This window comes from Gallus gallus, chromosome 19, assembly GCF_016699485.2.
Source record: "Gallus gallus isolate bGalGal1 chromosome 19, bGalGal1.mat.broiler.GRCg7b, whole genome shotgun sequence".
NCBI lineage: Eukaryota > Metazoa > Chordata > Aves > Galliformes > Phasianidae > Gallus > Gallus gallus.
In genome coordinates, this window is record NC_052550.1 from 8,024,314 (window position 1) to 8,040,659 (window position 16,346).

At 36.6% G+C, this 16,346-nt stretch overlaps 1 protein-coding gene across 5 annotated transcripts in view; it reads left to right on the forward strand.

Moving 5' to 3' along the window:
- BRIP1 (BRCA1 interacting protein C-terminal helicase 1) overlaps positions 1 to 16,346 on the forward strand; it is a 117,741-nt gene that overhangs the window by 56,691 nt on the left and 44,704 nt on the right. The window lies entirely within an intron of this gene.

Consider the following 16,346-nt stretch of genomic DNA (forward strand, 5'->3'; position numbering starts at 1 on the left):
CTTAAAGGACTCTAAGTAATTGTGTATTCATGTTTGTGGTCTTTGTGCAATGAGAACAATTTGGTAAATGACAGCACTTCAGAAGCACAGAGTGCTTTAAGATTGAGCCAAGCTAATGTAATTCTTCTCTATGTTAAAAGGTGAATGAAACTTTGACAATTAAGTTTTTAAACTTATTAAGGAGTTGTTGCTATCAGTGATTAGACAGTCAGCTGTTGAGGCAGTAGCTTTTATATAACAGGATATTGTTTTGCTCATCATGTTACCACATTTGGCAAACTTTTATCTTAATGCGCCTATCGGGAATACCAGTCTGACCTCAATCTGAGTAAAGCCTTAATAGTCGACGTGAGGGATGCTTGCAGGAGGTGGCACGGTCATTTTCGCAGACTGTATATTTGTTATCGCATGTTAATCAGATTCATCATTCTGTTTAATAAAGATTTCATCTGCCACGCGAATGCATAATCGGCTATGTCTGAGTGACCGTCTTTTGTCTTGAGCAGATTGCTAAAACTGTATTAAGCATCATTAGACAAAAATGACGACCTTATTAATTTGTCCTTTATGTGTTTTCCAGCAGATTGGACCTCATTATTATGCAAACACAGTACACAGAGCAGCACCAGAAGTAGCTCATTAATGTTTCTTTCCCCTTAGTACGTAACAGATTATTATTGTGAAGTGTGCATGAAATAATTGCTAATTATGTGCCTTAAATGGTACAGTGATTGTCTAGATTTTTTTATCCAGTCTAAGAGTGCTGTGAAAGACCATCAGAAGGTACAGGTTAACAGCACTGAAGCAAGTAAATCAGAGGAAGTGAATCACAAAACGTGCATTTTATCACACATTTTCCTGCCTGTAAGGAGTAATTAGGACAGCTATGGATCGTTTCGTGCTTACGCTATTTCTTATTGTGTAAGAAAGTACTGTCAGCTGACCAAATTTAAGGTATAACTTAGTAGGTGTGTCAGCCAATGAATAAATGCAGGTAAGCTTGAACTGTTGACTTACAGTAAAATAAAAAATGGTGTAGATTCTTTAATGGTAGTTCTTCAATTAGCACGGTTCCCTTATTTACACACCATTAAAAGCTTCCGTTTCCCAGTACTGTTCCTTCCACCTTATGTTTTCCCAGTCCTTGCATTTATTACAGGCTCTCTTTTCAGTGTAAGTCTCCTTAAGATTCATAAGCATTATAGAAATTAAATGTTAGGATTTGGCATTTGTCTGTAGTTTGACAACTTTGTGCTGAGTGTGTAATTGGTTTAAGCTGGTGGTGCTTCGTACTTATCCGTGGCACATCTTCTGTAATCTGTCTGCCACCATAGCTGATAAGACTTGGCCACAACTGAAGTTTTTGCAGTGCTAGAAATAAAACCCTGATCCATTAAGGGTTTGCATGGATTTAGCTTTATAATCTGGTTTAGAAATTGTGAGTAGTCAGATTTTAGATGCAAGATTTGTTGTCAAAAAGCATCATGAAAACAATTACAACAGCTTATGCTTTCTTAACTTGTTGTTGACAATCTAACCTAAATGCAGCGAGTATTTCTGAAGAAAAGCATTCTTAGCTGGCAATTATTTATTACCTTTGAACACCAAAATAGGTATCTTTGGGAGTCAGGATGATACCGTTCATTCAGCATTACTTACATTAAATAATTTTGGAGTCATAACTGCATTTGGTTGGTCTTGAATAGTTGCTGATGTCAGCTGGCACTATTTCTGTGTAATGGTTGCTGCATATGGAGCTAAAATAAATGGAGCAGGTTAGTCAGAGGTTATTCTTTAAACATTTCATGTTTAATGGGTCATTACTGAATATTTATGAAGGACAGATATCTTCCAAAAAATAAAAATGAAAGTTTTTAATGTAGACACCAACTTCTTTCTACTGCACTGTTGTTAGCTATTGGGCATATGGCTGAAAGAAACCTTGGATCCGCCGTGCTTTTTATTTTCACTTTACCAAAAATGAATTCATTTCTGCTGTTTCTGTCTTTCCTTCTCTCTGTACTCTTTGCTGTTTGCAGATGGCACTAAAGCTTGAATTTCATGGAACACATTGAAAAAAGTACTTGCAGGATAATTCTACCTTCTCACTTAAGGAATGCTTGCAGCCTTTTTGTGAATATTGTTAAAGCTACTGAACGTACCTTATTAAAGAAGAAGTGGGTTTATGACTCTGGAAATAAGGGCAAATGATGTCTTACTAAATGCCTCTATGGATACAAGTGTATGCCATGTTGTCATTGCAAAATCTTCATTGTATTTACTATCACATCCATTCTTGCATTATTCTTTGATAAGCCTGAAAGCCGTACGTATAAGGGACTGACTATATTATTGTTTACTGAGTTTTTTGAGGGCTATATTTAAGCAAAACGAAATCCTCATTAGTGAGAAACATGTCAGACACTGAGTGCCACTTTGCAGTTGTTTGTGCTTTTGTTGTGTTCTAAGACTTGAACTTTCCTCTGCCTCACGAATTACAGTACCAGATAATTAAAAGTTGACAGATGAATATTACCATAGCTGCTGGCAAGGAGAGAGAACTCTTGAGCAGCTTCTAATCAGATAAGGATGGCTGCAGAAGGGGGCTTACAAAGCACAGTGACAGAACCGACTTCTTAGGTCACCAAGTCTATTTCTTCTTCCAGGTGTTTTCATGGTACAATTTATGGTGCTCAGCCAAGTTGATTGACATTCCAGAAGTACCATTTCTTCAGCTTCTGTAAACGTCTTCATGTGTGTAAGGAGTCATTATGAGGGTAAATAAGGAGATGCCAGTAAATGCATTGATATGTTTTCTTTTCCATTTTTCTTTGTTGCCTGGGTTAGAGGCATGAAGGTGTGTATGCTTCTTTAAGGACTGTAGGATGATTTCACAGCATCCCATACAACATGCTTTACCTGAGGATGTCTTTTATCATTGGTGCTGACAGACGATTGCTCTTTGGATGTAGTCTTGCATCAATAATCTTGTGCCCTTCTCACTTCAGGACTGCATTGTTTAGATGGACCCAAGTAACTGGCAGTGGGCCTGCTTGGATCCACACCAGTCTGTGGAGCTGCTGTGGAAGTGGTATGAGAAAAAGAGCACAGGCAGAGGAGGAAGAGTTTGGAGTTCATAGGCCGATTTTTATTTCTTTTCTTAAAATCCAAGGCTGGACTGTGAGAGCAACATAGTCCTCTGTTGCGTTAGGGCAGCTCTTTGTGAAGCTGCACTGGAAAACGCATTTCTGGAATGGTTTGGATTAAAAATATTACCATTGCTTTGTGGGAGTGTTTTTATACTGGATCATTTCAGGAATCTAATTTATGGGATAAGCCCACAAAGGGTTTTATCATTAAAACTAGATCTGGGAAAGCAGGAAGCTATTGCACTGATAACTGAAGTTTACTGAGTTATGGGAAGTGTACAGTAGCAGCTGCTGAAATTACAGATTCAACATTCCGATTGTTTTATATTCTAATGAGCATCCATTGTGACAAGCTGGTATTTTATACTGATTATGTCAGTCACATAGTGCAGCTGCCACTGACCCCTCGATCACCAGTAACAAAACCCCTCTTTGTTATCAGTATGGGAAATATCTTGGCCATTATGGGTGTGAATTCTAAACAGAATAGCAATCATGCACAGGAAAAATTTGAAAGCCCCATGATTCGTTGACATGAGTCTAAACATCTCATACACATTATTATATGTGAGTCCTTTTTTGAAGTTTTACTGTACATTTCTACATAATTAAATTATAAACTGTTAAAGCATCTGAATGCCACAGAGCTTTTGTTCACTAGATGCACTGAAACTTCTCATCAGTTCTGTACACTGAACTCTACCTTTTTGTAAATTTCTGTTCTCATAAAACGCAAATCTCCAGTCAAGGTAAGAATATTTGCAATTTGACTTTCATTCTTAAAGTGAGTGTACTTTCAAGTAGTTTGACACTAATTTTACTAAGTGAAAGCCATTTTTCACACTTTAAGAGCCAAGTGGCTGTAGTAGAATGAAAGAGTGAATTAGATTTGTTGCAGATGTTTTCTGAGTTGGATACCTCTGGGTTCAGTAAGGCATTTCTCATTTCTGGGAAATTAAAAGAAAATTAAGTTGTGTGACATAAATATGATAGATTTATATAATTAAACTCTATAGTACATCCCAGCCCATACAGGCTGTGGCGTGCAGTGTGCAGGAATATTTTCTGTAGTGTCTACGTCTGGGTCGTTCAGTGCAGGAATTCTAGTTTGGGAACTTTTCTAGTCCTTAAATTGCTACCATACAGCAATAATATAAGGTAGGGGGTGGAAAGACAGACAATTACCACCATTCTTCCATATGTAATTTGTATATGGTATTGGTTATTTTTATTAAGTTCATAGTTTCTTCCTCTTGATGGAATACAAACGTTTGGCCAAATTCTTTGCCTGAAGTCATTGGAGCCAAGGATAAATTTGGTTTTCTCCTCTCTGAAGGGCTTGAAATAATAATAATAAAAAAAAATTGGCCACGATTTTAAAGATTTTTATGGTGTTTATAGATAGATGCGTGGCTATACAAAGATTTAGCCGTGCCTGTCTTCAGGGAAGGAAAGAACACTATCAGATAAAACAATACCTCAGCACATTTGAATTCACGTAAATTGTACGTGACTCCGAACGTCTTTGAGTTCTCTGTCCTATGGTTTCCTGATATGTCAATGGAAAAAACTTCTGCATACGTTTAGCTTGTGCTCATTAAGTGCTTTGAAACGGTCAGGTTAAAGTTCATATAGAAGCACGCGGATTATTTAGTGGACTTATGTCTGTTTTCTCCCATTTATATCCTTCTGTGTGATCTATTTTTACAGACGTAATCATATAAAACTAATGAGTATATTCATTCTAACTGGTAGAGAATTTTTCTTTTACGTGTAAGACCTTTCATTTATATATTACTTTTTTTAATGCAGTGTAAAAAGTGGTTGTTGTAACTTCAGATAAAAGTAAAAACAAAAACAAAAAAATCACAAAAGCAAACAACTTTTCTTGGGCAGTTTTGACATCTACATTTTATATTTCATAAACCTCAGCTGCAGTTCACACTTGTGGAAACTATAAGTGTCCTTTTATTTTTAACAGCAGCCTAGGGTATGGTTGAAAGAGGCATATTTCCATTTTGGCTTTTGTTTGAGCAGCTTCCAAAACATCATTCTACTTCTTTTCTGGAAAATTTGCCAAGTCTAGCTCAGATTAAGTTTCTTTGTTAGATTTGTTCTTTTAAGCATCTGGATCAGAAACTGTATCCCATGCTATGGAGTAATGAAACATTTGGAAATCATCTGAGAAATGGTAGTAAGCCATGATAGTACTGTGCATTCTTTTTAGCTGTAAGAAATATGTAGCTTACAGAGAAGTTTGGGTTTTTTTTAAAGTAAGCTTTACTTTGAACCTCCTTACTAAGAGGTTACAGTTCATTCTTCTGGGATGCAAACAGGCACTTTTATCTCTTAAACTGTTGTCATCCCTTTATCACCATAAAGCACGGTTTTGCTTGATGTATATCTATATTCCATGGCAAACTTTAGCATTTTAGGGTATTTCAGAGGAAAAAAAAATAGACATACAGACAGCAATTATGTGAATTACAGTTTGGATTTTTACTGTAACTCATAAAGCCAGTGGTGGGTGGTTGGGTTTGTTTCTTTCTGATGCATTACTACTTTTGCTGTTTAAAAGGTAAACCAATATTGTACATGTAAGTTCATCAATGGGGCTGGAAAATTCAGTTTAAAATAAATCATTGGAATTTATAGAATGAGAAAATGTTTTTCTCATGTCATAAACTTGAGAACCTTATAAAGTCAGTCTGCTCATATTATACTCTCAGTTTTGAAGAATATTGTTTGTTGAAGAGAAACAGATCTGAATGCTAGTGGTAAAGAACTAGTATACCCTCTTAATTAGCTGTGTAACAGTACTAAATTGAAGAAACGTTTGTACATTAAGTACAGGATGGGGAAGAAGAGACAGATCTTGAGAATGTGGACAGGAATATGCATGTTTTGTATTACTTTTAAAGCAAATATATTTATTCACTTAAAAGAATTAGTGCTGTAGCCAAAACATTCATTATTTTCCTCCACAGTGTACCATTCACATGACTGACTGGGATTAAGAACCCAGCTTTATTTGGGGTGTTTGAGTAAATGCAGATGTTTAATTATATTGCAGATATTATGCATTTCTTTAACTTTTTAATAATTAATTTCCCAAATATTTTGTTGCTTCGAAAGGCATGAAAAGCAGGAATTACGAGGAATAAAACCTGAATGTTTACATTCTTATAGCAAGACTTCAACCATCAGATAAAACAGACACCAAATCCAAACCACTCATTGCACTGGAGTTTATCGTGAGCGTCACCTTCAGGGAATGAACCAAAGCCAATTTAGTATACAACAGTGTGGGATTTTAATTTTTTTATTTTTTAAACTTTCTCTTTTAAGCTTCTGTTATCTAGTCCCTTCTCGTTGCACCAAACCTCTTGTAAAATCTCTTACACCATGTTGTGCACTTCAGTCTCTACATGAGAAACGTTCCTTGTGCCTCGAAAGGCACTGACCTGGTAGGCAGTTACAGGAGGCAACTGAAGAGGGACATAAGTCAATAACAGTTTTTTTTCTTCACCTCCAAAGTGGTTTTCTTTAGCAGTGTTCATGGAAATCGTATTATCTGTTTGACGTGAAACTGTTGATTTCTTTAAACTCCATACTAACTGTTGTGTCAGATAGTGCTCTTTCAAAAGATCTTCCACAAATGTTTGCTTTCTGGGTGTGTGAACAGTTGGTTTCTTCAATGGGATATGTGAGCTCAGAGCCTTGTGCATTTGTTGGTTCCCTGTCACCGGAGATCTTGCGTGCAGCCAGCTGAAGTTGTGTCTGTGATTTGCAAATGCTCTGCTTTTTGTTTTTAAAGGCTGTTCTCTGGCTCCCATCTGTGTCACCCAAGGTGGTTTTTTTTGCAAGGTTTGGACCTATTTGCTCTATTGTGGATGCCTCTGTATCGATGTAGGAGAAAGTAGCATAAATGGTTGCACAGTACGTAAGAAGCAGGAAAAAGCAGATGGCTGCTCTGTTAATGGGGCTTCTCCACTTGATCTCACACGGAGAGAGACCTTTTCATTGTCAGAATTTCTCAAAGCTCATTGATTTTTCATTCTAGCAGGATTTATTTGCTTTTGAATCACTGCTGTGCTGTTATCATTAGATACTGAACCTTTCACTGGGCTGCACATTCCACTAGTTTTTTTGATACTTGGTCTTCTAGGATTCCTGCACAGAACTTCTTTCTACCCCCCCTTTTCATTAAGAACACTTAATAGATTCTTAATAAAGTAGTCACAGTCAGTTTTTATTTTAAATATTCTAAATGCAGTTTGACATTTTTTTTACAGTATTGCTTAACACACACAAAAAAAATCTCAGAACAATTCTTTTTAGTTCAGTACTTAGGTTTTATATTTATCAGAATATTTCCCTTAAATTCTATACAAATGTCTTTCTTTCATTAAAAGAAACAGAGATGTTATGAATGAAAGGTAAGCTTTCTTGAAAAGCATGATTCAAGTTTTCCTGCTGAAGGAAACAAGGACAGATGCCTCAAGTCAAGGTTGCAAAACCAAAGTTTTCTGAAGCTGTGTGCTTAAGCTGCAGTCTTGTGTTGCTTCTTTTTTAATTATCAGATCTACTTCTTTCAATATATCCTTGCTTGTGGTCTGGATCTGTAAAATATGAAAATATGGATTGAATAGAGATTCATGTTTACTTACTTATGGCTTTGGGCTTACAGAACAAGTGAATATACCCAAAGTATTTTCTCTTCTCTGTATATCATCTTATTACAAGTATTTTTGTAATAAATGCCATCTTGATCCTTCAAAGGAAACCATTTATCTGTTTTGTAGCACATCATATTTTACTGCATTAACAGATCTGATATTATCACAGGAGAGTTCTCAACCAGTTGTTTGGTTTGATTAAAGATGATTGCTGGTCACTCAAGATACTATTGATTTTCTTTGTCTTTTGGCAAAATCTAGGAATGTCAGCTTATATAGCTCATTTGTCCTCAATGACCTGGATGGAGATGGAATCTTCCTTCTTTGCTGTGTTTTTCAGTAGCATGACTCTGAAGTCTGTTGGGTTTATGTTGTCATAACTTAATCTATGTTAGAACTCTGGAAAAGAGTTGTTTTGTAAAGGAGGGGTAAGATATATTATTAGCTGCTCCTAAGAAAGAACATGAATATCAGTCATCTAGCTGCTGCGTGACATGCTACATGAAAATGGTATTAATATTAGCACTTAAATGACATCCTTCCAGTTTGTCTTTTTGCCTGTTTCCTTCTAAACAGCCAAGGTACTTTTTTACTTTCATTTCTGTAGATGATGTTAAGGAGACAAAGTGCAGAGTGTTTCTGAAGCGTTCTTTGCAGGGAGCAGTAGGGCAGTTGGTTGCTTTGATGAAGCTTCAGTTCCTAGAAGTGAGTAAGCATGGATGAACATCAGCTTTCTCTGATGAAATGTTTTTAATCCTCAGGATTGTACAGTAAAGATTGAGGCAAGCCAAACGTTCTTAAACAGAAGAACAGAGATGAATAATTCAGTCTTGTAGACTTTGTGTCATTCTCAGGCTTTCAGAGACCTGAGTCATGGTTTTTGGACTGTCACTAATGAGATTATGTATGCATAACTAATGAATTTGGGCTATGAAATTTCTGTACTGCTCGTGTTTTACTGAAACATAAGTATGTCAGCCTTATCGTATCAACTCTATGTTATGAACCTTCAGAACCTGGGACAATGGAGGGAACTTTGATGATTCCCATCTGAAAATAGTAACTGGATGAAAAGCTGTGAATGTGTGGGACTAACAGGTCTTCACTGGAGCCCCCGGGAAGCAGGAGTAAGTGGTGGGAGCAATGGGGTTGTATACAGTGGCTCTGGAGCCAGACAGAAACCAAAATAGCAGCCTGGGTATGGCAGCCTAAGGAAGCCTAAGCTAGTAACTAATGTATAAGTCACAGGTCAGGAGTGCTGCTTGGAGCCACAGCCACAGGCTTGCATTGTTGTCCCAAGGCTGCCTTAAATAGAATTACTACTCCTGATCCAGTCACGTAAGGTGACTGTGCTTATAGTTATGGTTACCCACCTAGAAGGGCTGGCTTATCTCTTACTGCTAATGCCAATTGTTAGAGAACTTACATTTGCACCTATTAATTTTGGCAGTGGAAGATAGTATTCTGATAATTGAGAAAGTGAATTGTTTTAGAGAGGAAGAGAAACTTTGTAATTCCGAGTAAATACAGTAGGGTGACATTGTGAGTTTTGGATAACTTTTGAAGAACTTGATGGAAGCTTAACAAATTCTCATCTAAATGGAAGTCGATGTTTATCAGCTATATCTAACATGAAGACTTTCTGATGGTGGAAACAGGAAAATCAAGTAGCAATGTATCACTTATTTCACTGATGTTATATTGAAATGCACATCCAATGGAGCATGCAAAATGCTAAGCATAAAAGACCAAACTTAAGCAGATGTTCAACATGATTATTCTTTAGACTTTAGTTTACATCTAAGTTTTATGTCAAGTTGTTTCATATTTATTTGCTTTCCTTGCATAGGAAAAAGAATGTGGACAGCAAAACAAAGGGAATAATATGACAGTACATTCCAGATGATTAGGCTTGTGTCATAAATAGGTCTATATACAGCCTATATAAGTACATTTTCATTTTGTTTTTATTTTTAATAATGGTGAATCTACAGTGCTACGTAAATGTAAATGGAAGGCGTTGATGAAAGCATCTGGTCTCATTTTATAGCAGGTACAGTTGTTGTCGGCTCGGTACAATTTGTTGAAATGCTTTTTAAGGGCAGCTTCATAAAATACAAGTGTGTGTGTGTCAAGTATAATCAATATCATAGTGAAAAAATCATGGGGACATCCGTGTAGGTTTTTAGTCTCATAACAGTTCTTAAATTGCAAAAGATAACAGAGGTAGAAGTTTCAATTGAGTAGTACTTTTGATAATAAATGAATAAATTGCTGCTTATCTTGTCCCAGATTAGATTAAAAGCCCTATTCTGGTATCTAGTGGAAAGAATTTATGGGAAACACTGTTTCCATACTAATATTTTTTGGGTATGAGAGAGGAAATATGCCTGATGATATTAATTTGCTGTTAACTAATATAGTACAACATCAGTAACTGGCAGTTAATCTATCAAACTCATGCCATGACATCTTACTTGTTATTTTAATATGTTATAAGCATGAAATGTGTTTTTCAGGTATGTTTTACATTTGCGCCAGGTAATGGAAAGTACAATATATTATGTGCTTGTGCCCCAGAGGAAACTTTTAAACAAAAATAATTGAATGCAATAAATCTTCCCCTGCCTTCCTTCTGCTATGCCTTCTGCATTGTATCTTAGTGTTCATACTTATAGTAAGCCTTGTGGGTAGTGACAAGGTAACAGTGCTGATGCAAGGGACGCTGCCCTTGCCCACCATATGGTTGGTTTATATTACAAGACTTCTTTAACTTTCTCTCTTTTTACTCCTCACTTCTTCAGTAAGTGACTTTTTTTTCCCTGAGAATTAGAGTTTTATTACAGATTGCTGTTACTATTGGGAGCAAGACTACAGTTTTTCAAATAATTAGGAACATCCACAAGCTAATAAATCTGTCCTGAAATTTTCATTTGATTGTGTACGTTGTATAAGTTGATATTTAATGGTGTCTCTGCATGAATGATTTATCAGGTGTTTATTTTCGCAAGTTTTCATCATATACAGTGGTGAGATGATTTGATGCATTGTAGGTTTAATAACTTGAGTGCTTAGATTATTATTTCTGTTTGGTGTATGGTTTATTTACTCCCTTATCAGACACTAATCTTAAAGACTTCCTTGTTCTGTGAGTATGCAACTTGTAGCTGATGCTTAGTAAGTGCAACAGTCTCCTTTCATAGCATCTCGTGTAGTGCTTGGTTAATTGCTTCAGAAGGTGTAGAGGTCCATAATACACCATGAAGTGAACATAAGCTTAAATGTGATAAATATTACCTTCTTTAAAAAACAAAAATTAACACTTGATCTCACAGTGGCTGCTGCCATTGTTGTTTCTTTGTTGTTTGTTAAAGCAGCTTTGCTGTGTTTAAAAGTAAGATAAGTTGTATTAAAAGTTTCTAAGAATATGTAAAATGGAAGACTTCTAGAAAGAAGCAATGGCGTGGATTGTAGCAAGCCAGTAAACACGGATGTAGGCCCAGGCTTGCAGTCCTGGTTCAACCAGCTCCGTTCCCCCACCCAGGTGTTTGTTTAGCAGGAGGTCTTCTTGAGATGTGATGAGAGAGAAATTTCACTCCAAGCTGGTTGAACAGGTCCAGTGTCACATAGTTGCAGTGTCAGAAGCAGTCATGCTTTGTTGTAATCTATTTCCTCTAAATACTTTAAATCAAAGTTTGGGAAAAGTATTGATCTCAACACAATGTACACTTGCAGGTATATAATATTTATATTAGAAACATTCGTGGATGGGTTTTTGTCTTCCTCTATGCATTTATATTTAGAACTTAAGATACTGTTCAAATGCAATTGTACTGATTCTTATAGTAATAGAGAAAAAAACCTTTAAAATTGTTTTTGAAAATGCCACTACGGAGTTAAAGCTGTTAAGGAATCTCCTCCTTTGTAGAGGACTATTTAAAACAAATCTTAAGTCCTAGTTCAGTATGCAAAATTTTAGCAGCAGTCTAAAATATAGTAGCTGAGACCAATTGCAACCAGATGGGCCTTCTTATTCTGATTGGCCGTGTGTTACCATAGTAAAAATTGAAAAATCCGGTCAAAACATAATTCTTCTAGAGGAAATGGCCTTGATAGTTCCTGACTACTATATGGTGGGTTTTTTTGGTTTTTTAGAGCCAATAGATAGAGTGTATGAAGAATTGTGTATGAATTGCAAATATCTGTGACATAAAGGGCGCAGTGTTTGTTTGGGTATTTCAGAGGGAAAATATGGCTTTTGGAGAGAACAAAACTGCGAAGCAATGCAAAACTGCCATCTATGCAGGTATAAACAGAGAAGGCAGAAATGGCACAAGTTTCAGATGAATCATGCAAAGCCATTCTCCTGGGCATTGCTTCACGGAAATGAATAATAACTGCAAGTGTCTGAACAATGTAAATCACACTTATGCTTGGAAAACCTCTTAAAATACAAGCGTGCTTTATTTCTAATAGACTGGGAAGTTTATGGCGTTAAAATGCTCAGTTTTATGTGACTTGGTTTAAGAGTAGCTCATATTCGCCTACATTTTAAAACTTAGATTCCCACGTATGCATCCCCTCTGATTATTGATAATAAAGAGCTACAAAGTACTGTTGCAATGTAGAAATATCCATCAAATATTTCGCATTATTACGTCCACTGATGATACTTCCCTATAGTTGGGGCATAGTAGGATCAATATATCCATCAATACAGATGGGACTTGTCTGGATGGCAAATCCGTAGAAGCCCATTACATGTTATGCCTAGACAACATGTAGTGTGATGAGACTGCACCCTCTGTATTTTTTTGGGAGTTTGCTGCTTTGTATAAAATGGTATTCATCATAATGCATTATATAATTAATATAATGTACGTTTCCAAATTTAATGTGCACATATGTACAAATCACACAGATGCACGATATTCTCATGTTCAATATGCCACGTAACTCTCCTTTAAAGCTGATACTGCAGATTGTTCTCAATTGCGTTCAACATTTTAAACTTGTTGTAGGACAGAATCCATACCTTGGCAAATCCATTTAGCCTCGATTTTAAACACTCTTCACAGTATTTGGAAACTGATTGTGCCTTGGGGACCACCTCAATGGACTTTGTGTGGATTAATAACAGTACATGCAAAGTAAGTTGACAGTAAAACTTTCACTTGTGTTTGGCTGAGCTCATGTAAATATAATACTGATGAAGTGAGACTAAATCCCTAGTTAAAATCTTAAACTCCTTTTGTATGTAAGTTTAGTATTATTATGTAGTGTCATTATACACGTAGAAAATAATTGAGTAGTATTCCCAGAGGAGGTTTAGATATACTATGCAGTTTTTTTGTTTGGTTGAAATTCTATTAAGAGTTTGTTAAACCAACGTTGACTGCATTGCTGAAGCCATCAACAAAATCCATATTTCAATTTATCTTAAATTGCCCTATTTGCTTATGTGATGTAATAATTAATTGTCTAAAAATACATGTAAATATGTGTTTTGATTATGATTAGGTTTGTCTTTTTCAGTAAACTTAAAAATCCCAGCTTTAAGCTGGTCAATTTGGATTAAATTGAACATAAAGTTTTATTTTTCTATAGCAAGGTATTGTGTTTTAGAGCAGACTTTCATTTATAAATAATAAATTATCTGCTTTGAGTAAAACATTTTCAAATGATTTGCACTGTAACAAGTTCTGGGCCACAGTCATTTAATCAAACTTTATTTAGTAGAATAAGTGAGCCCAATAAGTGCTGCTGTTTCTGTAACTATATTTTAACAACCTATGTCTTTCCAGCTTCCTGGACTGTATTGGTCTCTGCATGAATGGTAGGTCTCTGAGGAGCTTGTGTAGACCCCATTTAAAGGGATACAGGACAAAGTTCTACTGGCTCACTTTATTTCTCTTTTAAAAGAATAAAATGCCCCGAGATTTCCTAGTGCATAAACTTCAGTTGGGTTCAGAGTTTGAATGGCATGCACTATCTGTTGCTTAGGCATTGTGGTGTCTACCAGCTTACAGACCAACTGAACAAGTGATTGAAGTGGTTTGAAATAAATAATAATAAATAAAATGTTATTTACACAATGCACAGAGGCTGGAACTTGAAAGGAACCCATCCATCATAAAAATCGGTGAGCGATGTGCCTAGAAAGAAATTCTAGTTTGGCCCCTTATGCAGAGACAAGATCAAATGTAATTAGACCATCTCTGACAGATATTTGTCATCTTAAAACTCTATGGTGAAAGAGATTCCATAAGCTCCTTGGGCAGCCTGTTCGAGTGCTGCACTCTCTTTAGAACTTGAGAGGTTTCCTATAGGCAACATTAATCTTTGCAGATTAGGCTAGTTTCTTCTTGTGTGTTTAGCAGCAGAAAAAAAGAACAGTTCTCCAATGACAGTGAATCAAAAACATGTTGAAAGATTTGGGAGGAGTCTAATTTGGGAACAATATGAGGTTAAATTTAGTAAGAATGTTCAGAAGAGGAATATCTGAGAGCTGTTGAAAGACAAGGGCAGCCCTTTATCGTTGTTAGCCTCTCTTCTTTGTCGTAATGAGAATAAATATATTCAAAATAAGGAACTGCATACAGTACTAAATCCTGAACAACTGCACGCTCCTGCAGGAGCTTCTGTGTCCTGATCCTGCCCGTGTATGTGCCTGCCTGGGCCAGGCAGCAGGGATTGCCCTCCAAAGCACTCACAGTGAGCTTGGTGGATGCTGATGGCTGTTTGTACACAAGAAGGTGGCAAATAAGGGCTTCTAATGAGGAAAAAGAGGAGTTCAACAATGCATGAGAAGTGTTTGAAGTACATGAGACTGTGATACTTCTCATGCATTGCTGAATTAAATTGAAACTTCTTAACACAGGTTGTTACACATGCCATTTGTATAAATGGATTCCATTAGAATTACTCATGGAAGAAAGCTCAATGAGAGCCGATTTAATTGTTTCAAGAACTGAAAGCAAGATGTCAATACAGGAAAACACTGCAGCACCTCTTGAAACCCGTGATCTGGAGTAAGAGTTGGGGTCACTGTAGTTGTGCCAGTGTTACTTTTCCCATTTGCTTCTGTCCACTCTCAGAAGTGTGGTACAATGGATTCAGATGGGTGTCTAGCTTGGTCTGGAGCAGCCGATATCGCTGATTTGTTCTGGTTGATTGGACAGCAGATCTGAGTCTCTGTCTGTCATGCAGAGCAGGGCTGAACTCAGCCCATGCTGCTTTTAGGCCTTTGTTCTGTGCTGAAAACTTTCCAGGAACGGTGGACATTGAGTTCCTTTTTAGTTTTACCTGTTTGGGATTTTGTGCATACCTGAACTTTCATATTGCTTCTCATCTTAAGGCACTTCCCATGGGCTGACGTGTATATATACACTCATAAAGGTCTGCCCACACTTTCTAAAATGCATTTAATATGTATGGGTTTTCAGAACTTGGCTGCTTGCAATGAATTTCTCCAGCCAGTTTCTAATCTCTCCAATCCAACTTAAATGTAAAAGCTCTATATAGAAGAAAGAAAACAAAACCATCAGAGCTGGGCAATAAGGAAATAAATATACTGCAGATTGTAAAATTTTGTTAGCATTCCTGTGCTGTCTGCAATTTAATACTTCTATTCTACCAGATATTCCAATTAAATTAACTACTTTTTTTTTGTGGTAGTCAGCATAATGTGTGTATTAATTTGTCTCTTGTGTTTACAAAAGAATGCAGTTAATATACTAACTGTACTGTAAAGTCTGTCTGTAAAATATTAATCTCTGGAATGGATATTATTGTAGGGACACTGTGCCTTGATGTTCATTGAAATACATGCTGAATATATATTTGTTGTATTGCTTTTAAGAATTTCTTTAAAACTGTGGAATCTTAGTTGGTGGCTTTAGTAAGAGAAATAAGACAAAATGGACAGACTGCTGTAGAAGCAGACTGTGGGGATGCAAGTTTGGAGTCTTTCTGTTACGAAGGGTAGGCTTCTTGCTCTAATTAGTTTCACAGGCTGAGCATTCATGGTATATCACAGCAATGAAAATAATCATATGGGATGAGGTTAAGGGGAGGGGGAACAGCCTGGCTCTGCGATTTCAGCCTCTGCATCTCTTCTGCACGTATTCAATACAGTCATTAGACATATTTCATCATCTATTTTCCCCTGTACTTAACCTGGGGTCACTGTAATATTTCATAGTTTTAATGCTTCCAGATTTATTAAAGGGCTGCCAATAGATTCTTTTAATCTGTGTGTATACAACGTGAGATATTGATTCCCATCTTTGAAAGATCCTAGTATCCTCTTTGTGTGTTTGATTCCTTCAGTGTTGTAAAAAGGCAGAAACTGGTAACTGTTGGTAACGAGGTCTCTGGCCCTTGGAGCTGTGCGTCATGCATCAAGGGAGGATTAGGAGAGGCAGGAGCTCACAGACCAGGAAAGAGTTCTGTACAAAACCACAGATATAATTATGGATGGTGCACACAGTGGGTGGTTTAAGCATGTCTGTTGTGA